This window comes from Moschus berezovskii, chromosome 7, assembly GCF_049115385.1.
Source record: "Moschus berezovskii isolate FMDL1 chromosome 7, NW_MosBer_1.0, whole genome shotgun sequence".
Taxonomy (NCBI): Eukaryota; Metazoa; Chordata; class Mammalia; order Artiodactyla; family Moschidae; genus Moschus; species Moschus berezovskii.
The window spans coordinates 85,751,754-85,773,655 of NC_142466.1; the positions used below are offsets into that span (position 1 = coordinate 85,751,754).

At 44.4% G+C, this 21,902-nt stretch overlaps 1 protein-coding gene across 3 annotated transcripts in view; it reads left to right on the top strand.

Annotated features, from left to right (window-relative positions):
• The window catches only part of NTRK2 (neurotrophic receptor tyrosine kinase 2), a 409,841-nt gene that overhangs the window by 374,705 nt on the left and 13,234 nt on the right, over window positions 1–21,902 (top strand). The window lies entirely within an intron of this gene.

Here is a 21,902-nt window from a genome sequence, read left to right on the forward strand (position 1 = left end):
TTTCTAAGTTCTGTAAGGGGGAGGACCATCTTTGCCAATATTTTCCCCATATCAAATGCATGCTTCTGCTAAGTCGCTTCAGTCGTGACCGACTCTGTGCGACCCCATAGACAGCAGCCCACCAGGTTCCCCCGTCCCTGGGATTGTCCAGGCAAGAACACTGGAGTGGGTTGCCATTTCCTTCTCCAATGCATGAAAGTGAAAAGTGAAAGTGAAGTCGCTCAGTCGTGTCCGACTCTTGGCAACCCCGTGGACTTCAGCCCAACAGGCTCCTCCATCCATGGGATTTTCCAGGGAAGAGTACTGGAGTGGGGTGACATTGCCTTAGTAGATACCTAATAAGCAAGTGCTCAATGAATGGATGAATAATTTAAATAAACGAGCAGATCTTTCTTAGGTATCATCCAATTTGACCCTTGAGTCCCACAAAGGTGGAACTGCCAGCTGAATTGGCTCCTGACTCAATGGGCAGCCCTGATCTAGTGCTCTTTCCATTCTCCCACCCTGTCTCCTTCGTGACACCTTGCAGGAGACACTATTATTACCATCCCCAGATCATTCCAATACTTCCCAACTCTTCAGCATCCCATATCCTCCATCCTGTTACCATGACCCAGTTTTAGACTTCTAAACTCATTTCTGACAGAATTTGTGTGTGACTTTTTTTTTCCTGTTCTCTAAATAAAAGATTAAATCACAATGGTCATGTATATGCTGTCTCAAAATAGTGTTTTATTTAGAGAGAGAAGGTGTTAGTTATTACTGGCATTTAACATTTGTTGAGTGAACAAAATCTGCTGAACATTGCAGAGAACATGGAATTGAAGAGTTCCTGCCCGGTGTGCATTGTGGACTAAATTAGACCCAGATGAATCACTAACATGCAGAAGGATGGATGTACAGACAGCCCAATGGCCATGCATATAACATGCTCCAACTGGAATGCGAGGATTGCCCCTGAGACAAGGTGACATTATGATCAGGGCTTAGAGGTAGCCTTAAACCATTTTAAAAATAACCAGTGAATGATAAAGTCCACGTGAGTCCTTAGAAACAGAAACGTGTTAGAAAAATACTATTTCATTTTTTTTTCCTCTGCAGAGCCTTCCTTAGGGGAAGTGCAACCCATAGTTTCCTACTGAGATGCAGGCAGCCCCTGGCCCCCTATCAGCAGGAATTGCTGTAGAAGGCCTGCTGGGCTTCAGAAAGAATCACACTTCTCTGGACTGTGTGCCCAAGAATGACTACACTGTTGCCGCTGGTTTTTCTCCCCCCTAGTAATTAAAATATTGGTAGAATTTAAGAAAAAAATGACTCCTTATCCCTGTGTTTTTTGTTTTTGCATTGGGATAGCCTCTGAGTCTCACTCAACCCATGGAGACCCACAGTATCCCAGATGCTCAAGTGAAAAGCAGGTATGACTTCTGTAGGCTCTCAGCTGAAGCCAAGGTGCCATAAGAACTCCAGCAAACTAGAGATGATCATGGTCTGAGAGTCAAGGTGCTGCTGGAGTCATTCTGTCACATACGTGGGCAAGTCGTTTATCCTCTCTGAACCTCTGTCTCTTTTTCTGAGAACTGGACATCATAATCCCTAGCTTGCTGGGTTGTTGCAAGAATTAAATAAATTACCGTATGTAAAGAACCAGCATATGGCCTGGAACACAGATTGGTGATGTTTCCAACACTGGAACATACCACCTTTATCTAGCCAACTAAACAGAAAATTGAGATCAGGTCCAAATTTAAGCTAACAATTCCAGGCTTGTAAAGTTTTTAATACAATAGATCACATTCAACTGTCTGAAGGTAATTAGCCTTTAAGAGGGGATGAGAAACACATGGACACTTGAGATCCCCAGAGACCTCAGCATTCTCTTCTTAGACTTTGAATATTGTTACAAGCCTGGGAAAATAAAGGAGTCAAAGTTTTAAAAGGAAAACATCTGATTGGATGTGAGTCTCAAATGTAATGAGATGCTTAAAATCGACTTAACAAGGAATACTTTTTATTTTGTGAAGTGATCATCTTGCTCTTTCAATTTGAACATTATTGTGAGCATAGGAGACTGCTGTACACAGGTCATAAAAATGTCAAAAAAGTGAATAGATTTTACATGAAATATTAACCTTGGGAAAAGCATCTCTAAAGATGTAATCCCCTTCCCATTAATGTGAGTGATTAAGCAACTCAACATTTATTAATGCAGCATGAAACACATAGCTGTGATGAGACCAGCTCCTTCATAGTTTCTTACTCCATCAAGCTTAGCAATGAAGATTTAAGGTGTCATGTCAGGGGTATGGCTTCCCCGATGACTCAGTGGGTACAGAATCTGCCTGCAATGCAGGAGACACAGGAGACATGGGTTCAACCCCTCAGTCGGGAAGATCCCCTGGAGAAGGAAATGGCAACCCACTCCAGTATTCTTGCCTGGAGAATTCTATGGACAGAGGAGCCTAGTAGACTAGAAGTCCATGGGGTTGCAGAGTCTGACACAATTGAGAGACTCAGCTGTAGCAGCAGCAGTTAGAGGGATAAGGTAGAGTAAGATAGTGATTCTGCCCCAGGCAACTGTGGGCTAGTGGCCCACGGACGCCCAGACGCAAGTCATTTAAAGCTCAGTTTTGCAGATGGAAAATGGAGGTATTCCCTGCTCTGCCTGTCTCCTGATCACACCTTATTGAAGGAGAGACATTCTGCATTGGGACCTCAGAATCTGCCCTCCCTGTGTGGTTCCCAGGAGAGGACATAGATTGGTGCCCTAAGACGGCGCTCCCCAGCCCCCAGGCCATGACCCAATGCTGCTGTTAGGAACTCAGGCACACAGGCAGGAGGTGAGCGGCCAGCAAGTGAAGCTGAATTTACAGCAGCTCCCTATAGCTCACTTTACAGCTTAAGTCCTGTTTCCTGTCAGATCAGTAGCAGTATAAATGGAATGCGCTTGAATCACCTTGAAACCATCTCCCATCCCTGTCCATTGGAAAATTGTCTTCCAGGAAACCAGTTCCTGGTGCGAAGAAGGTTGGGGACCACTGCCTTAGACTATGCAGTGGAGGGCAGTGGGTCCTGGATTCTCATTCTGCAACCAGAAGGCTGTTGGCCTCGGGTAGGCCTGTAAGTACCAGATCTCCCATCTGTATCATGGCATTACATGAAAACTTAAAGAAGTATGGAGAGATGGAGACAGAAAAAGATGGAGCATAGTAGATAGCAGCCCGACCCCTCTTTCAGATGCATGCTGTGGGAAGAGCAGGAAAGAGACTGATTTTCTCTTTGCCCCCTCACCCCTCTCACCCCCGTTAACCCTCTTCCTCTCTCTGGCTGTTTCCAAGCTGGTGAACCGAGTTTCACCTACACACAGAATCACCCGGGGCTTTGTCCACACTCGGCCATGTGGTAACGTGTCTGAATCCCCGTCTCTGCCTGGCCATGGAGGCAGCTAATGAGGACTTCCCCATCAACTCCTGATTTGCTGTTGTCATCATAGTATAGAATTCGCAGAGAAGACATGGCAGCCAGACAGGGCAGGTGGAGGGCCAGGCGGTGGCTGGGATTTAGCCCTGGCACAATGATGAGCAGGTCCAACTAGTGGCAGGGCATTAGCTCAGGGACACAGTCACTGGTTGAGATTAAAGTCAGTCTCCAGTTGATGCTAGGGATCAAAAGAAGCTGAGCGTCCCATGAAATAATGGACCACAAGTCTTAATGCATGGATACCTCAAAGTCCTGTCAGGCAGGAATTGGCTTTAAGGAATTTGTCCTAGATGTTGGGAATCATCACTGAGCTTGTGTTTAGAGGCATATATCCAGGCATCTCTGGAGCCTGGGGGACAGGTGTGGTAACCAGAGTGATAACTAGACTAAGATGGAGCCGAATCCTGTACCAGGAAAGAGCCTTCCTGGAGAAACTCCAGCACTGTGAGCTTTGAGCTGAGAGTATGTGGTGACTAGCACAGATGCTTGCCACCCTTTGGGGCTGGAGAACAAGAGTGAATCCAGGCATAAGATGGAAGTAGTGCCAAGTCACCCTGACATGGGGGCTGATTTTGTCTTCAGCAAAGAAAATTTAAGAAGGGGTTGGAATAACCTGAGGCTGCTTAAGCAGTGATGAGTCTATTAATCTGGGTGGGGAAAGGTGGCTCCAGCCATGATGGAATGGCAGAGAAGGAAGAGATAGTGGGGTGCTGTTGCTTAACCCCCTTCCTGTAACAGATGCATCTCATGCCCTGCTTCAGATCCCCTTGGCTTTGCCTGTCTTTGGGACCATTGGCCCCTTCATTCTGCTCCAGCTCCTGTTGCGATGACCAGCTGGGTGTGGGTTCCCCAGCTGACTGCACAGTGCCGTACATATTGCCCATAGTATGTACCTCTCACCTCATGGTTTGACACCCCTCTATTGATACTGAGATATCAAACTCTATTGGACTCACTCTGATGCCTATGCAACCTCATTCAACATAGAAGTTCAGGGAAACCAAGACACAGTATTGGAACCTTTGAGTAATAGGAGACAGGAGCCTGTAGATAAGTTATTCCACAATCTTCTCTTCAATCAAACTCTCTTCAGACCCAGTATTCCCATAGCCTCTCAGAAGCAGCCTGTGGGCAGTTAGTCACACAGACACCACGTAGGCGCCAGCTCAGCAGCTCTTCTTACTGCCTCTGCCTCCTTCCCTCCCTCACTCTCCTTTCCCCTCACCCTGGCTTCCCTGGTGCTGCACTCCCTGAGAGGGTAGGATCCAAGAACCCTTGACCTCAGGCTCTGCTGCTTGGAGAAACTCTCTTTTCTGCTACCATTCTCCTTCCTTAGAATTTGATATACAGTGAATTGATTCAGTAAAGCAAAGGAATTTTCTACAAGAAGGACCTCATTTATCCATGGTACAGTGTCACCCCCGATATGGTCTCACCATCCAGGCTCAGATGATGTCATTTTAGTAAAGCCCCACTGTGGGAAGGTTTGCCCCAAATGGACCCTCATCTGTGACTGAGATTTGTCAGTCTCTTTTTTGAGCCCCTCGAGGAGCCTTTCCATTCTCTCAGGCCAGGGAAGCTCTTCCCTGTTGTCCTCTGTCCTTGGGGATTCTTGGTGCATTTTTCTAATACTTTTTCTCAGGTACCTCTTGGGGCCCCACCTCCTTGGTTCACATAAGAGAACCCAGTCACTTATCTATATGTGCACGAGGACAAGGTTGAACACCCAGTCAGCCCGTGTTAGCTGTTTGTCTCTCCCACGGAACACCCTTCGGTCACCCAATATGGACATTTGCTCTTTTATGACTGTCCAAGCTTTAAGAACGGTCGTAAGACATTCACTGTCCTCAACTGAGACTCCTCCTCATTAGTAACTTATGAAAGCTCATTTTGTACTGTCTGTCAAGACTCCAATATCCTTAAAAGAGAACTATCATGATGAAAATCATATTCTGATATCTTTCACTTTGTCACTGACAACACCATTAAGGTACACATCATTATATTAAAGACACTTCTCACTAATATCCTTCAGTTCTTCCTCATCTTAATTTATACTAGCTCAGCATCTTTGCTACACTGATACACCCAACATCCTTCTAATCGTTTTTAGCAAATTTAGCTATCAATTTCTCAACATTAACAACAAAGAAAGATTTTTGCCCCAAGTCATATGTGGGGGAAATAATGTGTGCATTCCATACTAAAGTTAATTTCATCTTGGTAAGAATGGCCCTGCCCCCAATTCTCTTGGCTTCTTTCCCAAACTCTCATTGTTTCCCTATTTCAGATACGCCTGAGCAGCTCAGCATCCTGTTTCTTATTGAGAGTGGACTTCCAACTACATCGGCTTCTGCCCTGGGGCTGGGAGGGTGGACCACTCCTTGCCAGCTTCCACCCTGCTGTGTTCTCTGTTGGTTTCCTCCAGCCACATTTCTGTGTTCACTGATTGGGTTCTCAGTCCATTTGGAAGAACCTCCACAGCACAGTGAAGGATAGCCGATCACAGTGAGAACCAAGGAGGGCTAACAACAACCTCTTTTCCAGATATTTTAGATGGCAGGGTGCTAAGTGAGCAACGGAGCCTAAGTCAATGCCACAGCCTGCTTACTGTAACACTTGAAAAAAATACACTTTATTTTTTAGAGTACTTTTAGGTTCCTAGAAAATTGATCAGAACGTAGAATTTCTGTACACACCCTAACCCAACACATGCATAGCGGCCCCTACTATCAAATCTCTCCAGGGTATGTTATAATCATGAATGTACACTGACACAACATTATCACCAAAAGTCAGTAAGAGTTTTTTGACCCAAGTCATATGTGGGGGAAACAATGTGTATATTCTATGGTAAAAAAAGAATCCATCATCACCAAAAGTTTCAATAAGAGTTCATACTTAGTGCTGTACATTTTATGTGTGTGTGTGTATGTGTATTCAGTCATGTCAGAGCCCACCAGACTCCTCTGTCCATGGGATTCTCTAGGCAAGAATACTGGGGCGAATTGCCATTTCCTACTCCAGGGGATCTTTCCAACCCAGGGATCGAACCTGTGTCTCTTGCATTTCTTGCATTGGTAGGTGAATTCTCTACCACTGTGACACCTGGGAAGCCTGTACATTTTATGGGTTTTATGAACTTATAATGACGGGTAGCCACCATTATAGTATCATACAAAATAGTTTCAGTGCCCTAAATGTCCTCTGTGCTCTGCCCATTCATCCCTTCCTCCCTCTAGCCCATCAGTCACTGATCTTTTTACTGTGTCCATAGTTTTGCTTTTTCTAGATCATCATGTGGTTGGTATCATACACTCCACCAGTGGCCCCCAGACCAGTGAATCCATTACCTTTGTTCCCTCCCCTCCCCAGTTTTCTCCCCACACGGACTGAGAGAGAGGAAGAATCTAGGGTGGTACGTGGTTACTGAAGGGATTTTTCTATTACAGGAGCAGGAGTCTGGTCCAACTTTGAGGGGTAGAATATGAGGTGTCCAGAGCTCCTTTTCCCTATGCTGGAGACTGGAATTTTTAAATCAGGGGACAACTGGGAAAGCTCCACTGGGTATCTCAACTCAGAGCATCAGAGGATGCAGGGCAGGGGACTTCACAGCTGCCCTCACTGAGCATTCAGGCAGTTAATGACCTATTGGGCATTCATGTCAAGAAGCTGATTATATCAAATGTGAGATGTTAGTGTGTCACCTTTCCTTGACCTGCCCTTGAGTGCAAGCAGCCAGGCATTGCTGTCCTGAAGGTTCCGCCGTCTCACCTGAAGATGAAGTTTGGTCACCTCTAGCCTACTTCCCTCCAGCTGAATAAACTCCTAGTTTTCCTGACCAGGACCGTGGGTGATATAAATGCAAAGCAAGCTTGCTGGTAATTTCTGAAGACCCCAAGAGGATAACTCTCAGAATGAGACCAGTTCTGATTGGTTGAGTTTTCATTAGCAGAGATCGTTAAGAGCCTGACCCATGAGGCTCTCTGCTGGTGTAAGCCTCAGATGTGTGGGTGTGTGGTCTTCCCAGATGCTATTAGTTGCTGCTGTCTCTTCATGGTGGTTTACTTTATAAAGATCACTTTGGGTTCCTTTTCTGCTGAACCTTTTTTTTTTTTTTTTCCTCCAGGGTAACCACTTTTCCCACTTAAAAATAACGGTGCAACTTTAGTGATTTCATTTAGAGAGGTGATGAAGTGACCACTAACATGTTTCAGTTCAGTTCAGTTCAGTCGCTCAGTCGTGTCCGACTCTCCGCGACCCCATGAAGCAAACTGATAAAAAGTCTTCCACAAACTCCTCAAAAAATAAACATTCCTATCTTTGAAAGTTTGACCAAATACAGCCCATGAAGAACTAATCACTTGAATGTATGCTTTTTGTCATTTTATTGCTCCAGGATTCAGTTTTATTCAAGTTATGGTGATAGGCAAAGGTTAGAATATGACCCGAGGGCAAAGAGAGAGGTCATTCACTAGTCATTGCTATAGGACAGAGGTGGCAGATCAGGCCACAAAGACCAGAAAGGAGTTTCTGGAAGCAGGTAAGGTTATCTTCGAAGGATGCTTCAACATTAGGTCAGGCTAGGATAAGAGTAAGTTTAGTTGCCCTCTGAGTTGGGACAGAACTTGGAGGGTAGAGCTAGAAGAGTTTAGAGAAGGCAACTGCAGAAGTTTGAGTACATGCGCAAGGAGGCTTAGATTATGTAACAGTGGACATGAGAATGTGGACACATTCAGGGCATGCTTTGCAGGTCGAACTGAAAGAACCTAATGATGACTTGGATATGGGCAATGAGGGAGAATAGGGAATCAATGGTGACTCTTAGCTTTGAACAAAAATATGGTGGTCAGTGGGCTTCCCTGGTGGCTTAGACGGTAAAGAATCTGCCTGCAATGCAGGAGACCTGGGTTTAATCCCAGGTTGGGAAGATCCCCTGGAGGAGGGAATGACAATCCACTCCAGTATTCTTGTCTGGAGAATCCCATGGACAGAGGAGCCTGGTGGGCTATAGTCCATGGGGTCAGACACGACTGAGCAACTAACACACACTTGCACAGGGTGGTCCATGAGGATAGCGGTGATATTTAGGGAAGAAGAAGGGAGAGACAGGGATTCAAAAGGGAAAGAAATTTGAGGACATTTAACCTTTAGGTAAGCAGAAGACACACTACCATTGGAAAGGGGCACAGATTGTTTTAAAGTTCAACATTCTTAAGTTGGGAATCATTTCTGATCTTTTCCCCCCAGTGTTCAGTTAATTTGCAGTAGCTTGTTTGTTCTGTATAAACCTTGCCCTTCTCTGGAGTGTTCTTGTCTTCATCTCTGAAGACAAATTCAGGACTGAAGAGAATTGTTATCTCTGAGTCTGTGTTCACAGAAGAGATTAGGAGTGCTTGAAGACCTTTATATGTTTCACGCAAGCTATTTCCGTAAATGGAGTCAAGTAGATATTAACCAGTAAATGTCATATGCTAAATGCCAATGATCTGTACCTAAATGGATGATTTGGTATAAACAAAATTTAATTGGCAGGCATAGAGACCTTGGGAGGGAATTTGCAGGAAAGAAAAAAAAAATGTCATAGGGGATTGACTGAGGGATTGAGAGGCAGGAAGCAAAATACACAAAGAAAGAACAGGAACAGACAAGCGCTAAGGACTCCAAGGCTCTGAAATCTTTTCCCAATTCCCCTGGGATACCACCAGGGTAGTTTTCTTCCTCAAAGGAAGCTCAAATTTTTTAGTAGTCAAGGGGTGACCTCAGCAGAAATGTAATCATATAACTGATGGAATATTGGGGGAGTAATCAGGAAAAACAAGGTAATGTGGAGGGCGCGTCTTACTTTTGTACTGACAGAGAAAAGTGTGCTGGGACCATCAGCATAAATCCCAAAGCTCAACATCATGGGGGCTATAACTCAGGGTCCTGAGAAACTCAGGAATGCTTCTGTGCTGCTTAAGGGACGAGAAGTTAAAAAATCTCTCTCCTGCCCCCTCCTCCTTCCATTGACAGAAAGAGCGAGGGACCCATGTGGTCAGGCTCACTTTGTTTCCTGAATCTGTCACTTTCTGGAAAAGAAAGTATCGGTTATCACTGTCGAGTTGTGTGGATCAGGGAAGAAGGGATTTCCTCCGGAGTAGGACTCAGAGAAAGTGGCTAGTTGCTTTAGCTGGCTTGCCTGGCTGGTCATGCCCCAGGTGGATTTGGGAACGTGGTGCAAAACAAGGGGCAAGATTTGTGGATTTGGGCTCTCCCGTTGTCACCTCAGACTCTGATTCTGATTGCACACTCAGGTGTCTGGTGTCTTAGTTTCTCTCCTTAGTGAAGAGCAATGAGAGTTAGGTCATAGATTGTGTGTTTGCTTTAAAACAATGTTAAGTAGCTTGCCTTAAAATACTATCTGGGATGTAGCATATTATTTAGATACAGAAGTTAAGATACAGATACAAATATACAGCTACAGACATGCCGCTCAGTGAAGCTGTGCCCTTACATAAAACCCCACCAGTGATGACCCCAGTAACACGCCGCACCCATTCCTACCTACCGCTCCCCTTGCTGTGGTCACTACAGCCACACTGGTCTCCTTACTGTACAAACAAAGCTTATTCCCACCTCAGGACTGTTTTACCTGTTGACTCTAGTGCCTGGAAAGCCCTGATGTTTGCATGTCTTTTTCTTTCACTTTCTTTCAGATTTATGCTTAGATTTTCCCTGCTTAGAATACCCTTTGCTGAGCTTCCTGTTTAAATTATCCCTGCCCCTCTGGCCTATCCATCTACTCACCTCCCTTCCTCACAGTGTTTCTCACCCTTGACATTATCAGGCATAGATATCTGTTTATTGATGTGTGGTCTGTACCTCTCATTAAACTGAGGGCTTCATGAGATCATGGAGCTAATGGACGTCCCACCCCAGTGCCCACAACATTGCTCAGCACCTGGTCCAGGTAGCTTAATAGATTGTTGCCAAATGAACGAATGATGCCAAAACAAACATGATTATCAAGTCGATGAAACAGATCAGTCTCCTCTGTGCAATGAGGGTTTGAGAATCAAAAACATGTCTTAATAGCTTTTTAAAATATTATCTGCCAAGATGAAAATGGATAGTCCTTTGAAGATGGGGGTTTGGCTTTTAGCTAAATTTCTCCAGGCTTTAGTTACGCCAAGCACTCTTCTCAGGATTTAAGGCTATGCAGGAGAAGGCAATGGCAAGCCATTCCAGTACTCTTGCCTAGAAAATCCCATGGATGGAGCAGCCTGGTAGGCTGCAGTCCATGGGGTCGCTAAGGGTAGGAAACGACTGAATGACTTCACTTTCACTTTTCACTTTCACACATTGGAGAAGGAAATGGCAACCCAATCCAGTGTCCTTGCCTGGAGAATCCCAGGGACGGGGAAGCCTGGTGGGCTTCTGTCTATGGGGTCACACAGAGTTGGACACAACTGAAGTGACTTAGCAGCAGCAGCAGCTGCAGCAGTAGGTGAGACTCAGAGGGGAGATGATGCAGGAGGCAGGGTGAGGCTGAGTGGAGGTTTGAGGGCTTTAGACCTCCTCTCATCAATCTCTATCTGTCCCTTACTTCCCCAGCCACAGAGACTAAACACTAGTGGTATATCCAGGACAGCTTCCAGACCAGCCTCTCCCACCTCTAAGTGTCTGCCCCCAACCTCTCCCCCTCCCCACAAGCCCCTCCCATAGGGAGCTTCTTATGAGGCCACTTGGGGGACACTGTAAGTAAGACGGCTTCATCCAGAGAAGTTGGGATAGCCAATGGAGCATACCTCAGGGTAAGTAAAGGGACGGGAACCCCCGGGACAGGAAACCCAGCCCTTTTCCTCTCTGACTCCTCCCCACGCCCTCACACCCTCTCCTCCACCGAGGTGTCACTCCAACTCATTAATCTTCAGGCTTCCATGGCTTTTTTTGGTAACTGGTTCCATATGTTCGTTACTCTGTGTACAACACATGTCTGTTTCCATTCCTTATTTGCAGTTTAAGTTAGAAACGGGTGTCACTCTCCAAGCAAATTGGCTACTGTCATTTCCCTTCTGTCCCCACCCCGTACCCATCCGGGCTCCAAGGACTCTGTGCTGACAGACCCAAGGAGGGTTGACAGGAAGATGCCTTTGAGGTTTTGGCCCTTCTTCTTCTTCCATATTTATTTCATACTGTAGTGTCTATCTACCAAGACTATGATCCTGGGGAGCCAGATGCAACTGTTTTATTTAACAGATATTTGTTGAGCATACAGGCACTGGCTAGTGTTTTCTTCAGGAAGTGTGCGTCAGAGGCAGAGGGAGATAGCCAAGCATGTGACCACACAAATAAGCATATCAGTGCTACTGATTGGTACCGTGGGACTCCCGGAGAGTCCAACTTGCTTTCAAGCATCAAAAGTACTTAAGTTTAGTCCTAATGGACACATAGAAGTCAGCCAGGTAAAAATTGAGGAGCTGTACGTGTGAAGGGCCCATGGTAAGGAAGCACTAAGGACATTTTAGACCAGATGGAAGTTACTATCAGAAAAGGGGTAAAGACAAGACTGGGGAGGGAGGTACTGAGAACAGCTAGGGTGCTCCCAGACACTCTAGTGACATTTCATTTTATCCTAAGAGCAATGCAAAGTCATTGGAAACTTCACAGCAGAAAAACAAATGAGTTGATAAAATTAATATTTTAAGACCATTGCTCTGGCTATTGTATGGATAGTGGTTTGGAGAAAGTTAAGAAGAGAAATGATAGGACTTCCCTGGTGGTGCCATGGATGAAAATCCGCCTGCTTATGCAGAGGACATGGGTTTGAATCTTGGTCAAGGGAAGAATCCTCATGCCACGGAGCAACTGAGCCCATACACCACAACTACTGAGCCTGAGTGCTGCAGCTACTGAAGCCCGGGCATCCTAGAGCCCACCTGCAACAAGAGGAGCCACCGAAGAGAAGCCTGCAGACCATAATGGACAGTAGCGCCCCCCACCCCACTTCACTGCAACTAGAGAAGGCCCAGACAGTTCAGTCGCTCAGTCGTGTCCGACTCTTTGCGACCCCATGGACTGCAGCACGCCAGGCCTCCCTGTCCATCATCAACTCCCGGAGTTTACTCAAACTCATGTCCATTGAGTCGGTGATGCCATCCAACTATCTCATCCTCTGCGTCCCCTTCTCCTCCCGCCTTCAATCCTTCCCAGCCTCAGGGTCTTTCCAATGAGTCAGTTCTTTGCATCAGGTGCCCAAAGTATTGGAGTTTCAGCTTCAGCATCAGTCCTTCCAATAAATATACAGGACTGATTTCCTTTAGGATGGACTAGTTGGATCTCCTTGCAGTCCAAGAGACTCTCAAGAGTCTTCTCCAACACCACAGTTCAAAAGCATCAATTATTCTGCGTTCAGCTTTCTTTATAGTCCAACACTCACATCCATACAAGACTACTGGAAAAACCATAGCTTTGACTAGGTGGAATTTTGTTGGCAAAGTAATGACTCTGCTTTTTAATATGCTTTTTAGGTTGGTCATAACTTTTCTTCCAAGGAGTAAGCGTCTTTTAATTTCATGGCTGCAATCACCATCTGCAGTGACTTTCGAGCCCCCCAAAATAAAGTCTCTCACTGTTTCCACTGTTTCCCCATCTGTTTGCCATGAGGTGATGGGACCAGATGCCATGATCTTTGTTTTCTGAATGTTGAGCTTTAAGTCAATTTTTTCACTCTCCTCTCACTTTCATCAAGAGGCTCTTTAATTCTTCTTCACTTTCTGCCCTAAGGGTGGTGTCATCTGCATATCTGAGGTTACTGATATTTCTCCTGACAATCTTGATTCCAGCTTGTGATTCATCCAGCCCAGCATTTCTCATGATGTACTCTTCATATAAGTTAAATAAGCAGGGTGACAAAATACAGCCTTGACGTACTCCTTTCCTGATTTGGAACCAGTCTGTTGTTCCATGTCCAGTTCTAACTGTTGCTTCCTGACTTGCATACATGTTTCTCAAGAGGCAGGTCAGGTGGTCTGGTATTCCTCTCTCTTTCAGAATTTTCCAGTTTGTGGTGATCCACACAGTCAAAGGCTTTGGCATAGTCAATAAAGCAGAAATGTTTTTCTGGAACTCTCTTGCTTTTTTGATGATCCAGCAGATGTTGGTAGTTTAATCTCTGATTCTTCTGCCTTTTCACACAACACAGCCAAAAAAAAGAAAGAAAAGAAGAAAAGTGATAGAGCAGTTAGGAAGCTGACAGAGTGACTGAGGGAGGGAAAGGACCCAACCAGGATATCAACATAGGGGTGGAAAGAAATGAAGAGAGTTGAGATGTCTTTTGAAGGATATCCTCAGAAGGACTTAGAGTTCACCAACCCGTGACTGCGTGCTTCAGGACTTCTAGGAAGGGATAAAAGTGATGCCCCCTGCTCTCATTTTGTGGCTAAGCCACTGATTCCATTCCATAACATGCTGCTGATGGTGATTCCTGATTTATGTGTCCTTGGCATCCTTGCATTGGCTCAGCTTATGGTTCAGGGCAGCTCAGTGAGATCATAGGTGTAGAGTGTTTGGTTGAGCCTATAGTACATGCTGTTTGGATTTTGACCATTAGCCAGAAAGCTTCACATACCCTTGCCATGACAGCCTCTATGGGGCAGTGTGACCAACTCTTTCTCAGGAAACTTCAAAAGAGACTCAGGACCTTGATCTTCTTTGAGAACTTTCTCTCCTGCTCTTTCCCAATACTCACCCTTTCCTGTGACCCTCTGGACACAGTGGCAAATGTTCAGGCATCCTAATATCAACTTCTAAATGGGAGGGGGCTGGAAGAAAGAGTAGATTAAGAAGTGGACAGAAAGGCACCAGTATCATAAGCCCTAGCCATTGGTCACATGTCTACCATAGCATCAATTCCCTACCTTGTGTTATGATTATAGAACAAGCTCCCAAGGGCAAGGACCTAATCTCATCCAATGCTGTTTCCCCACAGTGCATGTACTACTTAAATGTAAGTGAGCTGATATGTACTAAAATAAAGCCACCGACTTGATGGACATGAGTTTGAGTGAACTCCGGGAGTTGGTGATGGACAGGGAGGACTGGCGTGCTGTGATTCATGGGGTCGCAAAGAGTCGGACACGACTGAGCGACTGAACTGAACTGAACTGAACTGAAAATAAAGCCACATGGATCGGGTGTTACCACGTAAGACATTTTATCTCAGCTGCCTCACTGGAGCCTCACAGATAACGACAGGGTCTCTCTTCTATATGTGAAAAACCTAGGGCTTAGAGGGAGGTGATGCCTTGGCCAAAGTCACGAGGAGAGTCTTGTCAGCACCAGAGAAGACCCCCGGGCTGTGATACAGGAGACCGTGCTGAGCACCCCCAGGAGGGACTGTCTACATGGACCAGGGCTGTATAGGATCCTGGTGCAAGCTTATTCTTGTCATCCCAAAGTGATTGCTAGAATATTTCTTTTTGCCTATTTCTGGCCACTGGGCTGTTTACCAGCTTTTCGAGAACTTAGCCTGTTGAGAAAGGGTGTCAGCTTGATTCAGGCTTATAAGATTTTATTCCTATGTATATGCAGTGAAAGATACTATGATAGGAAGTAATTTATTTACACTCACTTCGCAACTAGCTGAACTAGACCAAGAAACCATATCTGTTGACTCTAAAACCCTTTACTTTCTGCCACCAATGCCTCTCAAACAGGTATCTGCCTAGACTCCGGACACAAGTTGGCGTGTCCAGAACAGGAACTCATGAAGGTACAAGATCGGCATGGCCCAGGTTTCTGAAGTATCAATTTTCATACATGATTTAGGGAGAAATCATCACTTTTCTTCATGTGCTGTGGAATCTAATGCCACAATTATATAAGATGTTAAAGATGAAATAGTCTTTATTTATCTTTAAATTTCTTTAAAGTCTTTAAAGAAATTCCACAGTGACCATAAGCACCTTGTGCTAGGCCTGTAGACACATGGTCCCAGTTCCTCCCCAACTGCTGGTCTTTTACTTCTTTCTGCAGTTGTAGGTGCTTCTGTGGGATGGCTTAAGAGGCACCCAGAGACACTGATTTTCTATAACACTCACCAGCCACTGTTATTAACTGTTTGCTGTCCACTCTGAAAAGCAGAGCTGCTGGTCAGAAACTGAATTTCAGTTGCACAATCACAAAACAGCTGCTTCTTATAATATGTGCATTTTCTGTGGGTATGTTTTATCTGTAGATATGTTGGGAGAGGTACAAAAAATGAAATTTAAGTGTGAGTATTGTCTTTAGCACAGAACATCATGCACAGCATGAGGACTCAGTAATTGAGAGTTACTTGTATTACATGACTTCTTAGCTTTCACAATCATCCTGAGAAATCACAGTGTCTTTTTATAACCAAGGTCACGATCGCTGCACATTTCATGTATCTCAGACATAGCAGAAAAGGACCATAATGATGCCAGGCAGGCATTCAGAGCTCCCTAGAGAAAGCAACTCTCCCATTAATGTTACATTCACGTGGACACAGACATCAGTTTCTCTATCAGAATGAACTGGGAAGAAAGGTAACTTACTCACTTTTAACGGGCTCTGGTGTATTAAGTCCTCATCTCTGGTTAATGATGGAATGTGCATTCTGACAGGGTCTTCAGTGTTAACTAACAAGCTGGGGTTAATGGTGGGACAGATGTGTGGTGTCCAACCAGAAACCTTATCTGCCCATGTACTAAACAGAATGCCTTGAGAACAGAAAGAATCGCAGTAGCCACCACTGATACTGAGAATGCTGTTTGTAGTACACAGAAGCTTCCCCCCACACACACACACTGTTGGAAAATCACTGATTTCTTCCTTTACTTAAAGTTAGCTGGAATGTAGCCTTTCTGAGTTTTTTCCACAGAAGCAATTTCACATTGGAATTTTGGAACTAAACCAACATAATGTGATCACCTAGACAGTGACACGAATCTATATAGTTTCTGTTTTCCTGGTTGCCTTTGCTCATGACCCGTCAGTCCCTGTTGGCTTTTCACTGTGAAAGGATGCAATGCTTTGGTCTCAAGTACTAAAGAGTCAGATGATCTCTTGGGCTAAAACCCATAATGCTTAAGAGGCTGTAAGCTCAGTAATATTGAACACTAAAATAATGGTGGTGGATGAGGCGTGTATTATTAGAATGTACAGGTTCCCATTGCTGAGTGACGTAGGGGTACAGGGACCACACATCAGGCTGCCTCCTGTCTTCATTATTTCTAAAGGCTTCATCCTCCCATTGATCCACTTGGGAAACTCCCCATCAACATGGATAAGAGTTAGTGGGGTAAGAGTGGGGAGGCAGTCAGAGAAAGGGGGATGTTGTCACTGTTTAATTTCACTTTATTGATAAAATGAAGAATCCTCGTTTCTAGATCCCAATGTGATTCTTAAACATGGTTTAAGCTTAAGAAATTGCAGTTTTAAGCTTTACCAAGAGAAGACTTCTTTGCTCCTGATTGGAGCGAATGTAAACTCAAGTGAAAACTGCACTCACTTCTAAGACTAGGGTGGTTGGCTCTTGAAACTGTATAGAGAGCACAAGCAGGGGCAACAGGACCCATGAGGGATGTCACTTGGGGTAACAAGGAGTCTGGGAAGTCCTTCTCCCTTTATCTACAAATGATAGGGAAGTCCCAGGGTCTGCTTACTCTCTCTTAGCTACCCCCAGAGGAGCTGGGGTGGTGTTGGTGGACAAGATGAGAACTGAGATTGCCCTGAGGTTTGCAGGGAAACAAGCTGAATCTGGAGCTGCTGTGGAACAACAGCATCTGTTAAGCTCTGGAATCAGTGGATAACAGAGAAACTGTCAAGAACTACCTAAGAAGGAAGAGAGCAGTGGCTTGGGTTTTCACTTGCAGGCATGAAAAAACTGATGTGCTAAGTTGCTTCAATTGTGTCCAACTCTTTGTGACCCTATGGAATGCAGCCTGTCAGGTTCCTCTGTCCATGGGATTCTTCAGACAAGAATACTGGAGTGGGTTGCCATGCCCTCCTCCAGGGGATCTTCCTGACCCAGGGACTGAACTTGTATCTCTTGTCTACCTGCACTGGGAGGTGAGTTCTTTATCACTAGCATCACTTAGGAAGCCCTGAAACTGCTGACCGAGGACTACAGATCTGCCTTCTGGATCAGAATTGTGCATCTTCTCATTTTTGGAGCTGTTCTTGCTTCTCCTGGGAGTGTGCTGGAATCAGAAGGGGGAGCAGTGGCAAGCAGAGTGTTGTGGACTGAGTATGTCCCTCCCCACCAAATTTAGGTCTTGAAGCCCTAACCCCTATGTGGCTGCATTTAAAAACAGAGTCTCTGAGGCAGTAATTGAGGTCAAATGAGGACACAGAGTGGGGCCCCATCAGCAGGATTAGTGTCCTTATAAGAAGAGGCATCAAAAGCTCACACTCTCCCTGTACTCACACAAGCTACACAAAGCTGCTGGTAGACCACAGCTCTCACCAGAGACTGAACTGGCTGGAAACTTGATGCTGGGTTCTAGTACTGTGAGAAAATAAATGTCTTGTTTTAGCTCCCCAGTCCGTGGCATTTTGTTATGGCAGCCTCAGCAAACGAATGCAGAGAGTCTTTCCTAGCCCTGAGTCTGATTCCATGCCAAACTGGAGGCAGAATGCTTCTGGAGAGACAGGTCCTGGTGTATTCTCTGCCTTCTACCCTGTGTGGTCTCTGCTAGGTCACTTTGCCTCTGGGACCGGAGATTCCTCATCTTTTAAACTGAGATGAAAGGACATGCTTGGCTTACCCCAGAAGATTATCAGGGAATCAAATTCTTAGCATAACAACAGCTAATATGTTTTGTACTTTTGTTATTAATGTGTACCAGGTGTTATTCTAAGAGCTTTACGGAATATAGTTAAGTTCACCTTTTTTAGTATACAGTGCTGAGTTTTGGCAAACACAGTCATTTAACTGCCACCACAATCAGAATTCAGAACATTGCCATCACCACCCCGAATTCCCTCATACATCTGTAAGACAAGCTCCCACACAAATTCCCAGGCCCTGACAACCATCGGTTTTCTAAGCCTATAGTTCTGTCTACTCAAGAATGTCATACAAATGGTATCACACTGTGGCACCACAAAGCTTTTCTAATATCAACTCATTTAATCTTCTCAACCATATTCTGAGGTATGTACCATTATTATACAATTAATAGATATGGAAGTGCTATGAAAAAGCAGAATATATATACAAACAGAAGGTATTTTCCCACTATTTATATTATTATTTCATGGTGAAATAAAGACTGAATGAATTCTCAATGGGGAAAAATATTCAGAAAATATTTTGACTAATCCAGAAACCACTTGGCTTGAAATTAATGTCACACCTTCTATGACCAGATTGATAAAAGATAATGGAAGATTTTCTAGGCCACAAGTGACAGCAATTTCAGGTGAGGCAATAATCATTTCCCACTGGAAGAGAGAGGGTGACCAGGCTATCCCCAGTACTCCTCCTGACCCCATTCATTCATGGCTGTGTTCATGGAGCTCTGTTCATTCACAATATCTAGGAAGGGCTGAATCTCTTCCCATGAAGTATCTTCTGGTTTGGTAGCCACACGCCACGAAAGCACCCATCACTCTTTGTAATAGGAGATGTGATCCTGGATATGGTCATAAAGTGTTTGCAGTCTGACCACAGTAGTCCCAGGTTCTCCAAGGAGAAGATTTTGCACAAATTGTTTCTGTCTCCCTTTTTTTTTTTAACTTTCTATTACAGATGCAGTACATAATAAATAAATACATGAGGTCCAACTATTTCTTAAAATTTACAGATATCATGAATTTTTAAGGAACAGCTCAGGAGAAACTGCAGAAACAAAGCAAGTGGGTGTAGAGTGTGATCAGGAGATCTAGGAGTTTCTTTAATATTTAATGCAGCCAAAAGCCTCTGACAGCTAATCATCCCTTAATGGGGTTTGCCCTTTGGCCTGCATGTTTCTAAGGGAGTAAAATGTTTGGCTTCCAATGAGTTATCACTCACTCACTAAAGACCACAAGTTGAACGTGGCCTCCCAGGCATCGTTGATCTTTGCTACTTGAGTTTAGAAGGTCCCACATTAGCTGTGTTGTTGTTTAGTTGCTAAATCACGTCCAAGTCTTTGTGACCCCATTGACCATAGCCCACCAGGCTCCTCTGTCCATGGGATTTCCCAACAGTGGAGTGGGTTGCCCTTTCCTTCTCCAGGGGATCTTCTCAACCAGGGGAATGAACCCACATCTCTTGTGTTGGCAGGCAGATTCTTCTTTACCATGGGGCCACTTTATTCACCTTTAAATCATCAGTGTTTACAAAGTCAGCTGGGCACCTGCTTTGGATCTATAGAAGGGCTCCAGCCTGCCACCGTGCCTCTGAGATTCACAGAAGGGACAGTAAGCATCACCATGGTTGGAGAATGAGCTGTGGGGAGGACAAGAATGATGCTTTGGGAGATAAAAGAATTAGGCAAAACAAAGGGCAATGTTGGCATTTGAAAGGGACTAGACAAGTGAGATTTGAGAGAAGATTCAGGGAAAGGGACTCAGAGATAGAGTGGGAGGATCCACACTGAAAGGCATAGATGCTGTCAGAGAAGAGAAGACAGTGAGGGAGCAAGGAAGATGGTAGATGTGTTTTACGTGAAGCTCAACAGGAGAATGAGAGCTATGCTTGTTAACTCCTCTCATCAACCAGTGTTCCTGGAAAACAGATTGCATATTCCTCTTCACCTTGTACCAGGGATGAAGATACTTTGTGTATTTGTTAAAAAAAAAATAAGAAAGAACCTAAGCTCCAAATAATAGTGGATTAGAAAGCTGGCTTCAATACTGCTGGTCACCAATTCATGTCTCCACTTGTTCAGCAAGTTCCTTGACCTTCCCAAATCCTAGTTTCCCAATGTAGAAAAATAAATCCATGGCACGTTAAGCAATGGGGAAATTTCTACAATCTATAACCTAGTGACCAAAGAGTATGTACCCGAAGAGTATTTCTTGGGTAAGAAATAAATATTGTAGGTAAACTGATTAGATGTGTCCAGGTTGATTTAAAAATAGTAAAATCATTGATTTCTGACACAAGACAGTTTTACAAAGGCCCTTTTAGTATTTTGTCCTGGATTTGTTGTTTTAACACCTTTCAAACACATAGATTTAAAGGATGCTTAGGTCTAGGTGTTTTTCCAAGAACAGTTTACTTTTTTAACCAGATCATCCTATACATGTCACCATCAAAATTATGAGGTGTCATAGAGATAAATATTTAGAACCAAACAAACACTTCTTTTCATAGATGTTTTAATGACAGAATCCGTTATTTTCCATAACTTGATTTACTTTAGGCAGTATGGAATTTCTTTTTTATTTCTTTATGGCCACTGGCTCCAGACATTGTTCTGATTAGCTTCACTGATTTAAGCAAGTCACAATGATTAGCAGCCTTGATGGCCAGCCGGTCTTTCCTTTTCCATCATTTAACTTTCCAAGTCTAAGTCTCTGTCCTTTTTCTCCAACTTCAGAGGATGTGAGATGTCAGTCACTATGTTACAGAGCAGTATTCCCTCATGTTATTCATTACAACATCTTCCTAAATTTCATTCCCAGATCAACTAGCACGAAGTCTGCACTGTAGACTCCCCCATCTACTGGACAGATGGTAATGAACAGAATTGTACATTAATGTGTAGGATGTACAGAGGGATGAATGGGATTTCATACACAACTTAGAGAGTTTTTATACTCCCTGAGAACACCAGTATTTTGGATTACATTTTATTAAGAAGTTTTGAATTTCACTGAATGGTTCTTATTTGGGGCGTCTATTAGGTTAGGCAGTTTCCAACCATTTAATCTAAGGGCAGTTCTATGAAGAGTTTAGAGAAGTTATTGGCAAATCTCTTTGAAGGAACACATTGAAAATTCCTCCCCAAATATCAACACTCAGAAGAAACTCGAAGATATGGTCTGCTTACCAACCAATGCCTCTCATGCCTTGCCAGCCGTTAAGTGATCGGGACCCTTCCCTCTTGGGCATGTGATCCATTAGCAAGAATAGGGAGTGACCTCAGTGTTACCAGAGCTGTGCTAAGGGGTGCTGGGTTCCCTGGCACTTAGAAATATTGCTGAGCTATAGCAGGGAGGATAAGTTCCTTGAAGTGATGGAACTTGAACTTGCCTTTAAGAGACATTCCAGAGCAGGTAGAAAAATAGATCAAACTTTCCAAAAGGCACGAGTAGGTTTGGCCTGGGTGAGGAGCCACAGCTGTTTGCTGGCTGAATTCAGGGCATGAATTGGAGATTGCAGAAGCCTGAAACACAAAGCGAGTTGTCAGAATGAGCCACAAGGTGTCCTGGGGGAGGGGTTATGTGTAGGGCTCTAGATAAGCCACTTCAACTCTCTGAACTTG